This window comes from Hydractinia symbiolongicarpus, chromosome 6 (genome assembly GCF_029227915.1).
Source record: "Hydractinia symbiolongicarpus strain clone_291-10 chromosome 6, HSymV2.1, whole genome shotgun sequence".
NCBI classification, from domain to species: Eukaryota; Metazoa; Cnidaria; class Hydrozoa; order Anthoathecata; family Hydractiniidae; genus Hydractinia; species Hydractinia symbiolongicarpus.
The window spans coordinates 4,243,348-4,265,428 of NC_079880.1; the positions used below are offsets into that span (position 1 = coordinate 4,243,348).

At 36.6% G+C, this 22,081-nt stretch overlaps 1 long non-coding RNA gene across 1 annotated transcript; it reads right to left on the reverse strand.

The window, feature by feature from the left end:
• Positions 1–1,425: 1,425 nt before the first annotated feature.
• Positions 1,426–17,979, reverse strand: LOC130647760 (uncharacterized). The gene is made up of 2 exons (XR_008982880.1): positions 17,219–17,979; positions 1,426–1,950 (listed from the first exon to the last, which is right to left on the reverse strand). It is a non-coding gene; the product is annotated as an uncharacterized LOC130647760 (long non-coding RNA).
• Positions 17,980–22,081: the final 4,102 nt, after the last annotated feature.

Here is a 22,081-nt window from a genome sequence, read left to right on the forward strand (position 1 = left end):
AAAACTGAGACAAAATAAATGAATTGAAGAGAAAACGCTTTATCTTGGGTGTCAAAAAGGAAGATATCCTTTGAAGCACGTTGAGTTTCCTACTAGCCTTATTACAGATGTTTTTGACATGCGAATGAAAGTTTAGTCTCGAGTCAATCGTGACACCAAGAAGCACTACAGACGATTTACACGCAATTTTCAAATGGTTAAATATCAAACTTTCATCGTGATGACCTAATACAATATATTGATACTTTTTCAAATTTATTGCTAAGTAATTTTCATAAAACCAATTATTAACTATGACCAAATTAGTAAGCAGTGTTTGTTTTACATCTTCTAATGAATTTTCACAAGCATATAAGGTGTTATCATCTGCAAAGTTACAAAGGGATGATTGAATAATGAACCAGAATAAATCGTTTATAGAATAATTGAAGAAAGGAGGTCCTAAGATTGATCCTTGTGGAACTCCAACTTGAAGAGGAAGCCATTCGCTAAAAGAAGAATTTATTCTGGTTCTCTGAAAACGATTTTTCAAGTATGAGTGAATAAATAATAAAGAAGATTCAGAAAAACCATAGGCATGCAGCTTTGCAATAAGCAAATCATGGTTGATAGTATCAAAAGCTTTTGAAAGGTCCATTAGCACTGCTCCAACTACACCCTTATTATCAAGTGTGCTTTTCCATTGTTCAATCATTCGAATGAGAGCATATTGTGTATTATAACCCTTTCTGAAGCCTGATAGATGAGGGCTGAGTTTGTCATGCGTAAAAGTGTGCATTTGATTAAGAATAATTCTTTCAAAAACCTTTGATAAACAGGGAAGCAAGCTAACAGGTCTATAGTTCTCCTTATCATTACAGTCATCCTTCTTAAAAACAGGTATAACCTCTGCAAGTTTTAAATCATCAGGAAAAATATTAGACTGTAAACAAAAATTTATAATATTAGTGAGGATAGGAACAAAGATATGAATAAACTTCTTCAACAAAGAAAGTACCCAGGGTGTAAACTCATTTCCCGAACTATTTTTTAAATTATTATTTCACCACTAAAGCCCATGAGACTTGTAGTATTTAAAAATATTTTCATTTTTGATGAGACGCTGAATAAAAGAAGTTTAATCGCCGGAAAACGAAAACCCGCGACTTCCCGTAAATCCCGGACTCAGCCCGTATAGTCAAAAGTATACAAAGAAAGTACCCAGGAAGTAAACTCATTTCCCGAACGATTTTTTAAATTATTTTTTCACCACTAAAACGCATGAGCCTTGTAGTTTTCAAAAATGTTTTCATTTTTGATGAGACGCTGAATAAAAGAAGTTTAATCGCCGGCAAACGAAAACCTGCGATTTCCCGTAAATCCCGGACTCGGCCCGTATAGTCAAAAGTATACAAAGAAATTACCCAGGAAGTAAACTCATTTCCCAAACGATATTTTAAATTAATTTTCACCACTAAAACGCATGAGACTTGTAGTTTTCAGAAATGTTTTCATTTTTGATGAGACGCTTAATGAAAGTTGTTTAATCGCCGGCAAACGAAAACCCGCGATTTCCCGTAAATCACGGGCTTGGCCCGTATAGTCAAAAGTATACAAAGAAAGTACCCGGGGTGTAAACTCATTTCCCGAACGATTTTTTAAATTATTATTTTACCACTAAAGCCCATGAGACTTGTAGTTTTCAAAAATGTTTTCATTTTGGATGAGACGCTTAATGAAAGTTGTTTAATCGCCGGCAAACGAAAACCCGCGATTTCCCGTAAATCCCGGGCTTGGCCCGTATAGTCGAATGTATACAAAGAAAGTACCCTGTGAGTAAACTCATTTCCAGAACGATTTTTTAAATTATTATTTCACCACTAAAACGCATGAGACTTGTAGTTTTCAAAAATGTTTTCATTTTTGATGAGACGCTTAATGAAAGAGGTTTAATCGCCGGCAAACGAAATCCTGCGTTTTCCCGTAAATCCGGGGCTTGGCCCGTATAGTCGAATGTATACAAAGAAAGTACCCTGTGAGTAAACTCATTTTCGGAACGATTTTTTAAATTATTTTTTCACCACTACAACGCATGAGACTTGTAGTTTTCAAAAATGTTTTCATTTTTGATGAGACACTGAATAAAAGAAGTTTAATCGCAGGCAAACGAAAACCCGCCATTTCCCGTAAACCCCGGACTCGGCCCGTATAGTCAAAAGTATACAAAAAAAGTACCCAGGGAGTAAACTCATTTTCCGAACGATTTTTAAATTATTTTTTCACCACTACAACGCATGAGACTTGTAGTTTTCAAAAATATTTTCATTTTTGATGAGAGGGTTAATGAAAGAAGTTTAATCGCCGGCAAACGAAATCCCGCGATTTCCCGTAAATCCCGGGCTTGGCCCGTGTAGTCGAATGTATACAAAGAAAGTACCCTGTGAGTAAACTTATTTCCAAAACGATTTTTTAAATTATCTTTTCACCACTAAAACGCATGAGACTTGTAGTTTTTAAAAATGTTTTCATTTTTGATGAGACGCTGAATAAAAGAAGTTTAATCGACGGCAAACGAAAACCCGCCATTTCCCGTAAACCCCGGACTCGACCCGTATAGTCAAAAGTATACAAAGAAAGTACCCAGGGAGTAAACTCATTTCCCGAACGATTTTTTATATTATTTTCTTTACCACTAAACGCATGAGACGTGTAGTTTTCAAAAATATTTTCATATTTGATGGGACGCTGAATAAAAGAAGTTTAATCGCCGGCAAACGAAAATCCGCGATTTCCCGTAAATCCCGGACTCGACCCGTATAGTCAAAAGTATACAAAGAAAGTACCCAGGGAGTAAACTCATTTCTCGAACGATTTTTTAAATTATTTTTTCACCACTAAAACGCATGAGACTTGTCGTTTTCAAAAATGTTTTCATTTTTGATGAGACGCTTAATGAAAGTTGTTTAATCGCCGGCAAACGAAAACCCGAGATTTCCCGTAAATCCCGGGCTTGGCCCGTATAGTCAAAAGTATACAAAGATAGTACCCAGGGAGTAAACTCATTTCCAGAACGATTTTTTAAATTATTATTTCACCACTAAATCGCATGAGACTTGTAGTTTATAAAATTTTTTTCATTTTTGATGAGACGCTGAATAAAAGAAGTTTAATCGCCGGCAAACGAAAACCTGCGATTTCCCGTAAATCCCGGACTCGGCCCGTATAGTCAAATGTATACAAAGAAAGTACCCAGGGTGTAAACTCATTTCCCGAACGATTTTTTAAATTATTATTTCACCACTAAAGCCCATGAGACTTGTAGTATTTGAAAATATTTTCATTTTTGATGAGACGCTGAATAAAAGAAGTTTAATCGCCGGCAAACGAAAACCTGCGATTTCCCGTAAATCCCGGACTCGGCCCGTATAGTCAAAAGTATACAAAGAATGTACCCAGGGTGTAAACTCATTTCCCGAACGATTTTTTAAATTATTATTTCACCACTAAAGCCCATGAGACTTGTAGTATTTAAAAATATTTTCATTTTTGATGAGACGCTGAATAAAAGAAGTTTAATCGCCGGCAAACGAAAACCCGCGTCTTCCCGTAAATCCCCGACTCGGCCCGTATAGTCAAAAGTATACAAAGAAAGTACCCAGGGAGTAAACTCATTTTCCGAACGATTTTTAAATTATTTTTTCACCACTACAACGCATGAGACTTGTAGTTTTCAAAAATATTTTCATTTTTGATGAGAGGGTTAATGAAAGAAGTTTAATCGCCGGCAAACGAAATCCCGCGATTTCCCGTAAATCCCGGGCTTGGCCCGTGTAGTCGAATGTATACAAAGAAAGTACCCAGGGAGTAAACTCATTTTCCGAACGATTTTTAAATTATTTTTTCACCACTACAACGCATGAGACTTGTAGTTTTCAAAAATATTTTCATTTTTGATGAGAGGGTTAATGAAAGAAGTTTAATCGCCGGCAAACGAAATCCCGCGATTTCCCGTAAACCCCGGACTCGACCCGTATAGTCAAAAGTATACAAAGAAAGTACCCAGGGAGTAAACTCATTTCCCGAACGATTTTTTATATTATTTTCTTTACCACTAAACGCATGAGACGTGTAGTTTTCAAAAATATTTTCATATTTGATGGGACGCTGAATAAAAGAAGTTTAATCGCCGGCAAACGAAAATCCGCGATTTCCCGTAAATCCCGGACTCGACCCGTATAGTCAAAAGTATACAAAGAAAGTACCCAGGGAGTAAACTCATTTCCCGAACGATTTTTTAAATTATTTTTTCACCACTAAAACGCATGAGACTTGTAGTTTTCAAAAATGTTTTCATTTTTGATGAGACGCTTAATGAAAGAGGTTTAATCGCCGGCAAACGAAATCCCGCGTTTTCCCGTAAATCCGGGGCTTGGCCCGTATAGTCGAATGTATACAAAGAAAGTACCCTGTGAGTAAACTCATTTTCCGAACGATTTTTTAAATTATTTTTTCACCACTACAACGCATGAGACTTGTAGTTTTCAAAAATGTTTTCATTTTTGATGAGACACTGAATAAAAGAAGTTTAATCGCCGGCAAACGAAAACCCGCCATTTCCCGTAAACCCCGGACTCGGCCCGTATAGTCAAAAGTATACAAAGAAAGTACCCAGCGAGTAAACTCATTATCCGAACGATTTTTTATATTATTTTTTCACCACTACAACGCATGAGACTTGTAGTTTTCAAAAATATTTTCATTTTTGATGAGACGCTGAATAAAAGAAGTTTAATCGCCCTCAAACGAAAATCCGCGATTTCCCGTAAATCCCGGACTCGGCCCGTATAGTCCAAAGTATACAAAGAAAGTACCCAGGGAGTTAACTCATTTCCCGAACGATTTTTTAAAGTATTTTTTCACCACTAAAACGCATGAGACATGTAGTTTTCAAAAATGTTTTCATTTTTGATGAGACGCTTATTAAAAGAGGTTTAATCGCCGGCAAACGAAATCCCGCGATTTCCCGTAAATCCCGGGCTTGGCCCGTATAGTCGAATGTATACAAAGAAAGTACCCAGGGAGTAAACTCATTTCCCGAACGATTTTTTAATTTTTTTTTTCACCACTAAAACGCATGAGACTTGTAGTTTTCAAAATTGTTTTCATTTTGATGAGACGCTTAATGAAAGAGGTTTAATCGCCGGCAAACGAAATCCCGCGTTTTCCCGTAAATCCTGGGCTTGGCCCGTATAGTCGAATGTATACAAAGAAAGTACCCAGGGAGTAAACTCATTTCCCGAACGATTTTTTAAATTTTTTTTTCACCACTAAAACGCATGAGACTTGTAGTTTTCAAAAATGTTTTCATTTTTGATGAGACGCTGAGTAAAAGAAGTTTAATCGCCCTCAAACAAAAATCCGCGATTTCCCGTAAATCCCGGATTTTTTTTTTTTTTTTGATTTTTGATTTTCTCTTTATTTAACGTCGATAGATACAATAGTATTTAAATAACTAATTTAAATCGACAACAAAACGTAAAACAAGGCAAACAGCGATAAAGAATAAGAAAAATAAATAAATAAATAAGTAAAGTTAAAATATGTATGGTATATCCATGCATAATTTACAGGTGCAAACATCACCTTCCCAAAATTTTATTGAGCTACGGAAGGCTTCGAGAGAAGGAGCATTCTTTGTAGCGTCAGGCACAGATATCCATAGCTTCCCTGCAATATTTGATAAAGTATTTAAGCCATAGTACGTTGTCCGACAAGTTGGTCGCCTGATCAAATTAAAGCAACGAACGTTGTACATGTTTTCCCTAACAGAAAATATCTCGTTCATATATAGAGGTGACAATCCATTTAAAAATTTGTAAACCTCTTTCATTAAATTCTGTAAATTGATGATGTGAATATTTTTAACATTACATAAAGATAAAAGTTCATCGTAACTGCCATTTATATCGTCCTGTATGATTCTTAGACAACGTTCATGAATACGATTGATTCGATTATTCGCAACTTTTCCACAAAACATCCATACTAAGGGACAGTAAGAAAACTGAGACAAAATAAATGAATTGAAGAGAAAACGCTTTATCTTGGGTGTCAAAAAGGAAGATATCCTTTGAAGCACGTTGAGTTTCCTACTAGCCTTATTACAGATGTTTTTGACATGCGAATGAAAGTTTAGTCTCGAGTCAATCGTGACACCAAGAAGCACTACAGACGATTTACACGCAATTTTCAAATGGTTAAATATCAAACTTTCATCGTGATGACCTAATACAATATATTGATACTTTTTCAAATTTATTGCTAAGTAATTTTCATAAAACCAATTATTAACTATGACCAAATTAGTAAGCAGTGTTTGTTTTACATCTTCTAATGAATTTTCACAAGCATATAAGGTGTTATCATCTGCAAAGTTACAAAGGGATGATTGAATAATGAACCAGAATAAATCGTTTATAGAATAATTGAAGAAAGGAGGTCCTAAGATTGATCCTTGTGGAACTCCAACTTGAAGAGGAAGCCATTCGCTAAAAGAAGAATTTATTCTGGTTCTCTGAAAACGATTTTTCAAGTATGAGTGAATAAATAATAAAGAAGATTCAGAAAAACCATAGGCATGCAGCTTTGCAATAAGCAAATCATGGTTGATAGTATCAAAAGCTTTTGAAAGGTCCATTAGCACTGCTCCAACTACACCCTTATTATCAAGTGTGCTTTTCCATTGTTCAATCATTCGAATGAGAGCATATTGTGTATTATAACCCTTTCTGAAGCCTGATAGATGAGGGCTGAGTTTGTCATGCGTAAAAGTGTGCATTTGATTAAGAATAATTCTTTCAAAAACCTTTGATAAACAGGGAAGCAAGCTAACAGGTCTATAGTTCTCCTTATCATTACAGTCATCCTTCTTAAAAACAGGTATAACCTCTGCAAGTTTTAAATCATCAGGAAAAATATTAGACTGTAAACAAAAATTTATAATATTAGTGAGGATAGGAACAAAGATATGAATAAACTTCTTCAACAAAGAAAGTACCCAGGGTGTAAACTCATTTCCCGAACTATTTTTTAAATTATTATTTCACCACTAAAGCCCATGAGACTTGTAGTATTTAAAAATATTTTCATTTTTGATGAGACGCTGAATAAAAGAAGTTTAATCGCCGGAAAACGAAAACCCGCGACTTCCCGTAAATCCCGGACTCAGCCCGTATAGTCAAAAGTATACAAAGAAAGTACCCAGGAAGTAAACTCATTTCCCGAACGATTTTTTAAATTATTTTTTCACCACTAAAACGCATGAGCCTTGTAGTTTTCAAAAATGTTTTCATTTTTGATGAGACGCTGAATAAAAGAAGTTTAATCGCCGGCAAACGAAAACCTGCGATTTCCCGTAAATCCCGGACTCGGCCCGTATAGTCAAAAGTATACAAAGAAATTACCCAGGAAGTAAACTCATTTCCCAAACGATATTTTAAATTAATTTTCACCACTAAAACGCATGAGACTTGTAGTTTTCAGAAATGTTTTCATTTTTGATGAGACGCTTAATGAAAGTTGTTTAATCGCCGGCAAACGAAAACCCGCGATTTCCCGTAAATCACGGGCTTGGCCCGTATAGTCAAAAGTATACAAAGAAAGTACCCGGGGTGTAAACTCATTTCCCGAACGATTTTTTAAATTATTATTTTACCACTAAAGCCCATGAGACTTGTAGTTTTCAAAAATGTTTTCATTTTTGATGAGACGCTGAATAAAAGAAGTTTAATCGCCGGAAAACGAAAACCCGCCATTTCCCGTAAACCCCGGACTCGGCCCGCATAGTCAAAAGTATACAAAGAAAGTACCCAGGGAGTATACTCATTTCCCAAACGATTTTTTAAATTATTTTTTCACCACTAAATCGCATGAGACTTGTAGTTTTCAAAAATGTTTTCATTTTTGATGAGACGCTGAATAAAAGAAGTTTAATCGCCGGCAAACGAAAACCTGCGATTTGCCGTAAATCCCGGACTCGGCCCGTATAGTCAAAAGTATACAAAGAAAGTACCCAGGGTGTAAACTCATTTCCCGAACGATTTTTTAAATTATTATTTCACCACTAAAGCCCATGAGACTTGTAGTATTTAAAAATATTCTCATTTTTGATGAGACGCTGAATAAAAGAAGTTTAATCGCCGGCAAACGAAAACCTGCGATTTCCCGTAAATCCCGGACTCGGCCCGTATGGTCAAAAGTATACAAACAAAGTACGCAGGGAGTAAACTCATTTCCCAAACGATATTTTAAATTAATTTTCACCACTAAAACGCATGAGACTTGTAGTTTTCAGAAATGTTTTCATTTTTGATGAGATGCTGAATAAAAGAGGTTTAATCGCCGGCAAACGAAAACCTGCGATTTCCCGTAAATCCCGGACTCGGCCCGTATAGTCAAAAGTATACAAAGAAAGTACCCAGGGAGTAAACTCATTTCCCAAACGATATTTTAAATTAATTTTCACCACTAAAACGCATGAGACTTGTAGTTTTCAGAAATGTTTTCATTTTTGATGAGACGCTGAATAAAAGAAGTTTAATCGCCGGCAAACGAAAACCTGCGATTTCCCGTAAATCCCGGACTCGGCCCGTATAGTCAAAAGTATACAAAGAAAGTACCCAGGGTGTAAACTCATTTCCCGAACGATTTTTTAAATTATTATTTCACCACTAAAGCCCATAAGACTTGTAGTATTTAAAAATATTTTCATTTTTGATGAGACGCTGAATAAAAGAAGTTTAATCGCCGGCAAACGAAAACCTGCGATTTCCCGTAAATCCCGGACTCGGCCCGTATAGTCAAAAGTATACAAAGAAATTACCCAGGAAGTAAACTCATTTCCCAAACGATATTTTAAATTAATTTTCACCACTAAAACGCATGAGACTTGTAGTTTTCAGAAATGTTTTCATTTTTGATGAGACGCTTAATGAAAGTTGTTTAATCGCCGGCAAACGAAAACCCGCGATTTCCCGTAAATCACGGGCTTGGCCCGTATAGTCAAAAGTATACAAAGAAAGTACCCGGGGTGTAAACTCATTTCCCGAACGATTTTTTAAATTATTATTTTACCACTAAAGCCCATGAGACTTGTAGTTTTCAAAAATGTTTTCATTTTTGATGAGACGCTGAATAAAAGAAGTTTAATCGCCGGAAAACGAAAACCCGCCATTTCCCGTAAACCCCGGACTCGGCCCGCATAGTCAAAAGTATACAAAGAAAGTACCCAGGGAGTAAACTCATTTCCCAAACGATTTTTTAAATTATTTTTTCACCACTAAATCGCATGAGACTTGTAGTTTTCAAAAATGTTTTCATTTTTGATGAGACGCTGAATAAAAGAAGTTTAATCGCCGGCAAACGAAAACCTGCGATTTGCCGTAAATCCCGGACTCGGCCCGTATAGTCAAAAGTATACAAAGAAAGTACCCAGGGTGTAAACTCATTTCCCGAACGATTTTTTAAATTATTATTTCACCACTAAAGCCCATGAGACTTGTAGTATTTAAAAATATTCTCATTTTTGATGAGACGCTGAATAAAAGAAGTTTAATCGCCGGCAAACGAAAACCTGCGATTTCCCGTAAATCCCGGACTCGGCCCGTATGGTCAAAAGTATACAAACAAAGTACGCAGGGAGTAAACTCATTTCCCAAACGATATTTTAAATTAATTTTCACCACTAAAACGCATGAGACTTGTAGTTTTCAGAAATGTTTTCATTTTTGATGAGATGCTGAATAAAAGAGGTTTAATCGCCGGCAAACGAAAACCTGCGATTTCCCGTAAATCCCGGACTCGGCCCGTATAGTCAAAAGTATACAAAGAAAGTACCCAGGGAGTAAACTCATTTCCCAAACGATATTTTAAATTAATTTTCACCACTAAAACGCATGAGACTTGTAGTTTTCAGAAATGTTTTCATTTTTGATGAGACGCTGAATAAAAGAAGTTTAATCGCCGGCAAACGAAAACCTGCGATTTCCCGTAAATCCCGGACTCGGCCCGTATAGTCAAAAGTATACAAAGAAAGTACCCAGGGTGTAAACTCATTTCCCGAACGATTTTTTAAATTATTATTTCACCACTAAAGCCCATAAGACTTGTAGTATTTAAAAATATTTTCATTTTTGATGAGACGCTGAATAAAAGAAGTTTAATCGCCGGCAAACGAAAACCTGCGATTTCCCGTAAATCCCGGACTCGGCTCGTATAGTCAAAAGTATACAAAGAAAGTACCCAGGGTGTAAACTTATTTCCCGAACGATTTTTTAAATTATTATTTCACCACTAAAGCCCATGAGACTTGTAGTATATAAAAATATTTTTTATTTTTGATGAGACGCTGAATAAAAGAAGTTTAATCGCCGGCAAACGAAAACCCGCGCCTTCCCGTAAATCCCGGACTCGTCCCGTATAGTCAAAAGTATACAAAGAAAGTACCCAGGGAGTAAACTCATTCCCCGAAAGATTTTTTAAATTTTTTTTCACCACTAAAACGCATGAGACTTGTAGTTTTTAAAAATGTTTTCATTTTTGATGAGACGCTGAATAAAAGAAGTTTAATTGCCGGCAAATGAAAACCCGCGTCTTCCCGTAAATCCCGGACTCGGCCCGTATAGTCAAAAGTATACAAAGAAAGTACCCAGGGAGTAAACTCATTTCCCAAACGATATTTTAAATTAATTTTCACCACTAAAACGCATGAGACTTGTAGTTTTCAGAAATGTTTTCATTTTTGATGAGACGCTTAATGAAAGTTGTTTAATCGCCGGCAAACGAAAACCCGCGATTTCCCGTAAATCCCGGGCTTGGCCCGTATAGTCGAATGTATACAAAGAAAGTACCCTGTGAGTAAACTCATTTCCAGAACGATTTTTTAATTTATTTTTTCAACACTAAAACGCATGAGACTTGTAGTTTTCAAAAATGTTTGCATTTTTGATGAGATGCCTAATGAAAGAGGTTTAATCGCCGGCAAACAAAAACCCGAGATTTCCCGTAAATCCTGGGCTTGGCCCGTATAGTCAAAAGTATACAAAGATAGTACCCAGGGAGTAAACTCATTTCCAGAACGATTTTTTAAATTATTTTTTCACCACTAAAACGCATAAGACTTGTAGTTTTTAAAAATGTTTTCATTTTTGATGAGACGCTTAATGAAAGTTGTTTAATCGTCGGCAAACGAAAACCCGAGATTTCCCGTAAATCCCGGGCTTGGCCCGTATAGTCAAAAGTATACAAAGATAGTACCCAGGGAGTAAACTCATTTCCAGAACGATTTTTTAAATTATTTTTTCACCACTAAAACGCATAAGACTTGTAGTTTATAAAATTTTTTTCATTTTTGATGAGACGCTGAATAAAAGAAGTTTAATCGCCGGTAAACGAAAACCTGCGATTTCCCGTAAATCCCGGACTCGGCCCGTATAGTCAAAAGTATACAAAGAAAGTACCCAGGGTGTAAACTCATTTCCCGAACTATTTTTCAAATTATTATTTCACCACGGGATTCATTTTTGATGAGACGCTTAATAAAAGTGGTTTAATTGCCGGCAAACGAAAACCCGCGATTTCCCGTAAATCCCGGGCTTGGCCCGTATAGTCGTATGTATACAAAGAAAGTACCCTGTGAGTAAACTCAATTCCAAAACGATTTTTTAAATTATCTTTTTACCACTAAAACGCTTGAGACTTGTAGTTTTCAAAAATGTTTTCATTTTTGATGAGACGCTGAATAAAAGAAGTTTAATCGCCGGCAAACGAAAACCCGCCATTTCCCGTAAACCCCGGACTCGGCCCGCATAGTCAAAAGTATACAAAGAAAGTACCCAGTGAGTAAACTCATTTCCCAAACGATTTTTTAAATTATTTTTTCACCACTAAATCGCATGAGACTTGTAGTTTTCAAAAATGTTTTCATTTTTGATGAGACGCTGAATAAAAGAAGTTTAATCGCCGGCAAACGAAAACCTGCGATTTCCCGTAAATCCCGGACTCGGCCCGTATAGTCAAAAGTATACAAAGAAAGTACCCAGGGTGTAAAGGCATTTCCCGAACGATTTTTTAAATTATTATTTCACCACTAAAGCCCATGAGACTTGTAGTATTTAAAAATATTTTCATTTTTGATGAGACGCTGAATAAAAGAAGTTTAATCGCCGGCAAACGAAAACCCGCGACTTCCCGTAAATCCCGGACTCGGCCCGTATAGTCAAAAGTATACAAAGAAAGTACCCAGGGAGTAAACTCATTTCCCGAACGATTTTTTAAATTTTTTTTCACCACTAAAACGCATGAGACTTGTAGTTTTTAAAAATGTTTTCATTTTTGATGAGACGCTGAATAAAAGAAGTTTAATTGCCGGCTAACGAAAACCCGCGTCTTCCCGTAAATCCCGGACTCGGCCCGTATAGTCAAAAGTATACAAAGAAAGTACCCAGGGAGTAAACTCATTTCCCGAACGATTTTTTATATTATTTTTTTACCACTAAACGCATGAGACTTGTAGTTTTTAAAAATGTTTTCATTTTTGATGAGACGCTGAATAAAAGAAGTTTAATTGCCGGCAAATGAAAACCCGCGTCTTCCCGTAAATCCCGGACTCGGCCCGTATAGTCAAAAGTATACAAAGAAAGTACCCAGGGAGTAAACTCATTTCCCAAACGATATTTTAAATTAATTTTCACCACTAAAACGCATGAGACTTGTAGTTTTCAGAAATGTTTTCATTTTTGATGAGATGCCTAATGAAAGAGGTTTAATCGCCGGCAAACAAAAACCCGAGATTTCCCGTAAATCCTGGGCTTGGCCCGTATAGTCAAAAGTATACAAAGATAGTACCCAGGGAGTAAACTCATTTCCAGAACGATTTTTTAAATTATTTTTTCACCACTAAAACGCATAAGACTTGTAGTTTTTAAAAATGTTTTCATTTTTGATGAGACGCTTAATGAAAGTTGTTTAATCGCCGGCAAACGAAAACCCGAGATTTCCCGTAAATCCCGGGCTTGGCCCGTATAGTCAAAAGTATACAAAGATAGTACCCAGGGAGTAAACTCATTTCCAGAACGATTTTTTAAATTATTTTTTCACCACTAAAACGCATAAGACTTGTAGTTTATAAAATTTTTTTCATTTTTGATGAGACGCTGAATAAAAGAAGTTTAATCGCCGGCAAACGAAAACCTGCGATTTCCCGTAAATCCCGGACTCGGCCCGTATAGTCAAAAGTATACAAAGAAAGTACCCAGGGTGTAAACTCATTTCCCGAACTATTTTTCAAATTATTATTTCACCACGGGATTCATTTTTGATGAGACGCTTAATAAAAGTGGTTTAATTGCCGGCAAACGAAAACCCGCGATTTCCCGTAAATCCCGGGCTTGGCCCGTATAGTCGAATGTATACAAAGAAAGTACCCTGTGAGTAAACTCATTTCCAAAACGATTTTTTAAATTATCTTTTTACCACTAAAACGCTTGAGACTTGTAGTTTTCAAAAATGTTTTCATTTTTGATGAGACGCTGAATAAAAGAAGTTTAATCGCCGGCAAACGAAAACCCGCCATTTCCCGTAAACCCCGGACTCGGCCCGCATAGTCAAAAGTATACAAAGAAAGTACCCAGTGAGTAAACTCATTTCCCAAACGATTTTTTAAATTATTTTTTCACCACTAAATCGCATGAGACTTGTAGTTTTCAAAAATGTTTTCATTTTTGATGAGACGCTGAATAAAAGAAGTTTAATCGCCGGCAAACGAAAACCTGCGATTTCCCGTAAATCCCGGACTCGGCCCGTATAGTCAAAAGTATACAAAGAAAGTACCCAGGGTGTAAAGGCATTTCCCGAACGATTTTTTAAATTATTATTTCACCACTAAAGCCCATGAGACTTGTAGTATTTAAAAATATTTTCATTTTTGATGAGACGCTGAATAAAAGAAGTTTAATCGCCGGCAAACGAAAACCCGCGACTTCCCGTAAATCCCGGACTCGGCCCGTATAGTCAAAAGTATACAAAGAAAGTACCCAGGGAGTAAACTCATTTCCCGAACGATTTTTTAAATTTTTTTTCACCACTAAAACGCATGAGACTTGTAGTTTTTAAAAATGTTTTCATTTTTGATGAGACGCTGAATAAAAGAAGTTTAATTGCCGGCTAACGAAAACCCGCGTCTTCCCGTAAATCCCGGACTCGGCCCGTATAGTCAAAAGTATACAAAGAAAGTACCCAAGGAGTAAACTCATTTCCCGAACGATTTTTTATATTATTTTTTTACCACTAAACGCATGAGACTTGTAGTTTTTAAAAATGTTTTCATTTTTGATGAGACGCTGAATAAAAGAAGTTTAATCGCCGGCAAACGAAAACCTGCGATTTCCCGTAAATCCCGGACTCGGCCCGTATAGTCAAAAGTATACAAAGAAAGTACCCAGGGTGTAAACTCATTTCCCGAACGATTTTTTAAATTATTATTTCACCACTAAAGCCCATGAGACTTGTAGTATTTAAAAATATTTTCATTTTTGATGAGACGCTGAATAAAAGAAGTTTAATCGCCGGCAAACGAAAACCCGCGCCTTCCCGTAAATCTTGGACTCGGCCCGTATAGTCAAAAGTATACAAAGAAAGTACCCAGGGAGTAAACTCATTCCCCGAACGATTTTTTAAATTTTTTTTCACCACTAAAACGCATGAGACTTGTAGTTTTTAAAAATATTTTCATTTTTGATGAGACGCTGAATAAAAGAAGTTTAATTGCCGGCAAATGAAAATCCGCGTCTTCCCGTAAATCCCGGACTCAGCCCGTATAGTCAAAAGTATACAAAGAAAGTACCCAGGGAGTAAACTCATTTCCCAAACGATATTTTAAATTTTTTTTCACCACTAAAACGCATGAGACTTGTAGTTTTTAAAAATGTTTTCATTTTTGATGAGACGCTGAATAAAAGAAGTTTAATCGCCGGCAAACGAAAACCTGCGATTTCCCGTAAATCCCGGACTCGGCCCGTATAGTCAAAAGTATACAAAGAAAGTACCCAGGGTGTAAACTCATTTCCCGAACGATTTTTTAAATTATTATTTCACCACTAAAGCCCATGAGACTTGTAGTATTTAAAAATATTTTCATTTTTGATGAGACGCTGAATAAAAGAAGTTTAATCGCCGGCAAACGAAAACCCGCGCCTTCCCGTAAATCCCGGACTCGGCCCGTATAGTCAAAAGTATACAAAGAAAGTACCCAGGGAGTAAACTCATTCCCCGAACGATTTTTTAAATTTTTTTTCACCACTAAAACGCATGAGACTTGTAGTTTTTAAAAATATTTTCATTTTTGATGAGACGCTGAATAAAAGAAGTTTAATTGCCGGCAAATGAAAATCCGCGTCTTCCCGTAAATCCCGGACTCAGCCCGTATAGTCAAAAGTATACAAAGAAAGTACCCAGGGAGTAAACTCATTTCCCAAACGATATTTTAAATTTTTTTTCACCACTAAAACGCATGAGACTTGTAGTTTTTAAAAATGTTTTCATTTTTGATGAGACGCTGAATAAAAGAAGTTTAATCGCCGGCAAACGAAAACCTGCGATTTCCCGTAAATCCCGGACTCGGCCCGTATAGTCAAAAGTATACAAAGAAAGTACCCAGGGTGTAAACTCATTTCCCGAACGATTTTTTAAATTATTATTTCACCACTAAAGCCCATGAGACTTGTAGTATTTAAAAATATTTTCATTTTTGATGAGACGCTGAATAAAAGAAGTTTAATCGCCGGCAAACGAAAACCCGCGCCTTCCCGTAAATCCCGGACTCGGCCCGTATAGTCAAAAGTATACAAAGAAAGTACCCAGGGAGTAAACTCATTTCCCAAACGATATTTTAAATTTTTTTTCACCACTAAAACGCATGAGACTTGTAGTTTTTAAAAATGTTTTCATTTTTGATGAGACGCTGAATAAAAGAAGTTTAATCGCCGGCAAACGAAAACCTGCGATTTCCCGTAAATCCCGGACTCGGCCCGTATAGTCAAAAGTATACAAAGAAAGTACCCAGGGTGTAAACTCATTTCCCGAACGATTTTTTAAATTATTATTTCACCACTAAAGCCCATGAGACTTGTAGTATTTAAAAATATTTTCATTTTTGATGAGACGCTGAATAAAAGAAGTTTAATCGCCGGCAAACGAAAACCCGCGCCTTCCCGTAAATCCCGGACTCGGCCCGTATAGTCAAAAGTATACAAAGAAAGTACCCAGGGAGTAAACTCATTCCCCGAACGATTTTTTAAATTTTTTTTCACCACTAAAACGCATGAGACTTGTAGTTTTTAAAAATATTTTCATTTTTGATGAGACGCTGAATAAAAGAAGTTTAATTGCCGGCAAATGAAAATCCGCGTCTTCCCGTAAATCCCGGACTCAGCCCGTATAGTCAAAAGTATACAAAGAAAGTACCCAGGGAGTAAAAACTCATTTCCCAAACGATATTTTAAATTAATTTTCACCACTAAAACGCATGAGACTTGTAGTTTTCAGAAATGTTTTCATTTTTGATGAGACGCTTAATGAAAGTTGTTTAATAGCCGGCAAACGAAAACCCGCGATTTCCCGTAAATCCCGGGCTTGGCCCGTATAGTCGAATGTATACAAAGAAAGTACCCTGTGAGTAAACTCATTTCCAGAACGATTTTTTAATTTATTTTTTCAACACTAAAACGCATGAGACTTGTAGTTTTTAAAAATGTTTTTATTTTTGATGAGACGCTTAATGAAAGTTGTTTAATCGCCGGCAAACGAAAACCCGAGATTTCCCGTAAATCCCGGGCTTGGCCCGTATAGTCAAAAGTATACAAAGATAGTACCCAGGGAGTAAACTCATTTCCAGAACGATTTTTTAAATTATTTTTTCACCACTAAAACGCATAAAACTTGTAGTTTATAAAAATTTTTTCAATTTTGATGAGACGCTGAATAAAAGAAGTTTAATCGCCGGCAAACGAAAACCTGCGATTTCCCGTAAATCCCGGACTCGGCCCGTATAGTCAAAAGTATACAAAGAAAGTACCCAGGGTGTAAACTCATTTCCCGAACTATTTTTTAAATTATTATTTCACCACGGGATTCATTTTTGATGAGACGCTTAATAAAAGTGGTTTAATTGCCGGCAAACGAAAACCCGCGATTTCCCGTAAATCCCGGGTTGGCCCGTATAGTCGAATGTATACAAAGAAAGTACCCTGTGAGTAAACTCATTTCCAAAACGATTTTTTAAATTATCTTTTCACCACTAAAATGCTTGAGACTTGTAGTTTTCAAAAATGTTTTCATTTTTGATGAGACGCTGAATAAAAGAAGTTTAATCGCCGGCAAACGAAAACCCGCCATTTCCCGTAAACCCCGGACTCGGCCCGCATAGTCAAAAGTATACAAAGAAAGTACCCAGGGAGTAAACGCATTTCCCAAACGATTTTTTAAATTATTTTTTCACCACTAAATCGCATGAGACTTGTAGTTTTCAAAAATGTTTTCATTTTCGATGAGACGCTGAATAAAAGAAGTTTAATCGCCGGCAAACGAAAACCTGCGATTTCCCGTAAATCCCGGACTCGGCCCGTATAGTCAAAAGTATACAAAGAAAGTACCCAGGGAGTAAACTCATTTCCCGAACGATTTTTTAAATTTTTTTTCACCACTAAAACGCATGAGACTTGTAGTTTTTAAAAATGTTTTCATTTTTGATGAGACGCTGAATAAAAGAAGTTTAATTGCCGGCAAACGAAAACCCGCGTCTTCCCGTAAATCCCGGACTCCGCCCGTATAGTCAAAAGTATACAAAGAAAGTACCCAGGGAGTAAACTCATTTCCCGAACGATTTTTTATATTATTTTTTTACCACTAAACGCATGAGACTTGTAGTTTTTAAAAATGTTTTCATTTTTGATGAGACGCTGAATAAAAGAAGTTTAATCGCCGGCAAACGAAAACCTGCGATTTCCCGTAAATCCCGGACTCGGCCCGTATAGTCAAAAGTATACAAAGAAAGTACCCAGGGTGTAAACTCATTTCCCGAACGATTTTTTAAATTATTATTTCACCACTAAAGCCCATAAGACTTGTAGTATTTAAAAATATTTTCATTTTTGATGAGACGCTGAATAAAAGAAGTTTAATCGCCGGCAAACGAACACCTGCGATTTCCCGTAAATCCCGGACTCGGCTCGTATAGTCAAAAGTATACAAAGAAAGTACCCATGGTGTAAACTCATTTCCCGAACGATTTTTTAAATTATTATTTCACCACTAAAGCCCATGAGACTTGTAGTATTTAAAAATATTTTCATTTTTGATGAGACGCTGAATAAAAGAAGTTTAATCGCCGGCAAACGAAAACCCGCGCCTTCCCGTAAATCCCGGACTCGGCCCGTATAGTCAAAAGTATACAAAGAAAGTACCCAGGGAGTAAACTCATTCCCCGAACGATTTTTTAAATTTTTTTTCACCACTAAAACGCATGAGACTTGTAGTTTTTAAAAATGTTTTCATTTTTGATGAGACGCTGAATAAAAGAAGTTTAATTGCCGGCAAATGAAAACCCGCATCTTCCCGTAAATCCCGGACTCAGCCCGTATAGTCAAAAGTATACAAAGAAAGTACCCAGGGAGTAAACTCATTTCCCAAACGATATTTTAAATTAATTTTCACCACTAAAACGCATGAGACTTGTAGTTTTCAGAAATGTTTTCATTTTTGATGAGACGCTTAATGAAAGTTGTTTAATCGCCGGCAAACGAAAACCCGCGATTTCCCGTAAATCCCGGGCTTGGCCCGTATAGTCGAATGTATACAAAGAAAGTACCCTGTGAGTAAACTCATTTCCAGAACGATTTTTTAATTTATTTTTTCAACACTAAAACGCATGAGACTTGTAGTTTTCAAAAATGTTTGCATTTTTGATGAGATGCCTAATGAAAGAGGTTTAATCGCCGGCAAACGAAAACCCGAGATTTCCCGTAAATCCTAGGCTTGGCCCGTATAGTCAAAAGTATACAAAGATAGTACCCAAGGAGTAAACTCATTTCCAGAACGATTTTTTAAATTATTTTTTCACCACTAAAACGCATAAGACTTGTAGTTTTTAAAAATGTTTTCATTTTTGATGAGACGCTTAATGAAAGTTGTTTAATCGCCGGCAAACGAAAACCCGAGATTTCCGTAAATCCCGGGCTTGGCCCGTATAGTCAAAAGTATACAAAGATAGTACCCAGGGAGTAAACTCATTTCCAGAACGATTTTTTAAATTATTTTTTCACCACTAAAACGCATAAGACTTGTAGTTTATAAAAATTTTTTCATTTTTGATGAGACGCTGAATAAAAGAAGTTTAATCGCCGGCAAACGAAAACCTGCGATTTCCCGTAAATCCCGGACTCGGCCCGTATAGTCAAAAGTATACAAAGAAAGTACCCATGGTGTAAACTCATTTCCCGAACTATTTTTTAAATTATTATTTCACCACGGGATTCATTTTTGATGAGACGCTTAATAAAAGTGGTTTAATTACCGGCAAACGAAAACCCGCGATTTCCCGTAAATCCCGGGCTTGGCCCGTATAGTCGAATGTATACAAAGAAAGTACCCTGTGAGTAAACTCATTTCCAAAACAATTTTTTAAATTATCTTTTCACCACTAAAACGCTTGAGACTTGTAGTTTTCAAAAATGTTTTCATTTTTGATGAGACGCTGAATAAAAGAAGTTTAATCGCCGGCAAACGAAAACCCGCCATTTCCCGTAAACCCCGGACTCGGCCCGCATAGTCAAAAGTATACAAAGAAAGTACCCAGGGAGTAAACTCATTTCCCAAACGATTTTTTAAATTATTTTTTCACCACTAAATCGCATGAGACTTGTAGTTTTCAAAAATGTTTTCATTTTTGATGAGACCCTGAATAAAAGAAGTTTAATCGCCGGCAAACGAAAACCTGCGATTTCCCGTAAATCCCGGACTCGGCCCGTATAGTCAAAAGTATACAAAGAAAGTACCCAGGGTGTAAACGCATTTCCTGAACGATTTTTTAAATTATTATTTCACCACTAAAGCCCATGAGACTTGTAGTATTTAAAAATATTTTCATTTTTGATGAGACGCTGAATAAAAGAAGTTTAATCGCCGGCAAACAAAAACCCGCGACTTCCCGTAAATCCTGGACTCGGCCCGTATAGTCAAAAGTATATAAAGAAGGTACCCAGGGAGTAAACTCATTTCCCGAACGATTTTTTAAATTTTTTTTCACCACTAAAACGCATGAGACTTGTAGTTTTTAAAAATGTTTTCATTTTTGATGAGACGCTGAATAAAAGAAGTTTAATTGCCGGCAAACGAAAACCCGAGATTTCCCGTAAATCCTGGGCTTGGCCCGTATAGTCAGAAGTATACAAAGATAGTACCCAGGGAGTAAACTCATTTCCAGAACGATTTTTTAAATTATTTTTTCACCACTAAAACGCATAAGACTTGTAGTTTTTAAAAATGTTTTCATTTTTGATGAGACGCTTAATGAAAGTTGTTTAATCGCCGGCAAACGAAAACCCGAGATTTCCCGTAAATCCCGGGCTTGGCCCGTATAGTCAAAAGTATACAAAGATAGTACCCAGGGAGTAAACTCATTTCCAGAACGATTTTTTAAATTATTTTTTCACCACTAAAACGCATAAGACTTGTAGTTTATAAAAATTTTTTCATTTTTGATGAGACGCTGAATAAAAGAAGTTTAATCGCCGGCAAACGAAAACCTGCGATTTCCCGTAAATCCCGGACTCGGCCCGTATAGTCAAAAGTATACAAAGAAAGTACCCAGGGTGTAAACTCATTTCCCGAACTATTTTTTAAATTATTATTTCACCACGGGATTCATTTTTGATGAGACGCTTAATAAAAGTGGTTTAATTGCCGGCAAACGAAAACCCGCGATTTCCCGTAAATCCCGGGCTTGGCCCGTATAGTCGAATGTATACAAAGAAAGTACCCTGTGAGTAAACTCATTTCCAAAACGATTTTTTAAATTATCTTTTCACCACTAAAACGCTTGAGACTTGTAGTTTTTAAAAATGTTTTCATTTTTGATGAGACGCTGAATAAAAGAAGTTTAATCGCCGGCAAACGAAAACCCGCCATTTCCCGTAAACCCCGGACTCGGCCCGCATAGTCAAAAGTATACAAAGAAAGTACCCAGGGAGTAAACTCATTTCCCAAACGATTTTTTAAATTATTTTTTCACCACTAAATCGCATGAGACTTGTAGTTTTCAAAAATGTTTTCATTTTTGATGAGACGCTGAATAAAAGAAGTTTAATCGCCGGCAAACGAAAACCTGCGATTTCCCGTAAATCCCGGACTCGGCCCGTATAGTCAAAAGTATACAAAGAAAGTACCCAGGGTGTAAACGCATTTCCCGAACGATTTTTTAAATTATTATTTCACCACTAAAGCCCATGAGACTTGTAGTATTTAAAAATATTTTCATTTTTGATGAGACGCTGAATAAAAGAAGTTTAATCGCCGGCAAACGAAAACCCGCGACTTCCCGTAAATCCCGGACTCGGCCCGTATAGTCAAAAGTATACAAAGAAAGTACCCAGGGAGTAAACTCATTTCCCGAACGATTTTTTAAATTTTTTTTCACCACTAAAACGCATGAGACTTGTAGTTTTTAAAAATGTTTTCATTTTTGATGAGACGCTGAATAAAAGAAGTTTAATTGCCGGCAAACGAAAACCCGCGTCTTCCCGTAAATCCCGGACTCGGCCCGTATAGTCAAAAGTATACAAAGAAAGTACCCAGGGTGTAAACTCATTTCCCGAACTATTTTTTAAATTATTATTTCACCACGGGATTCATTTTTGATGAGACGCTTAATACAAGTGGTTTAATTGCCGGCAAACGAAAACCCGCGATTTCCCGTAAATCCCGGGCTTGGCCCGTATAGTCGAATGTATACAAAGAAAGTACCCTGTGAGTAAACTCATTTGCAAAACGATTT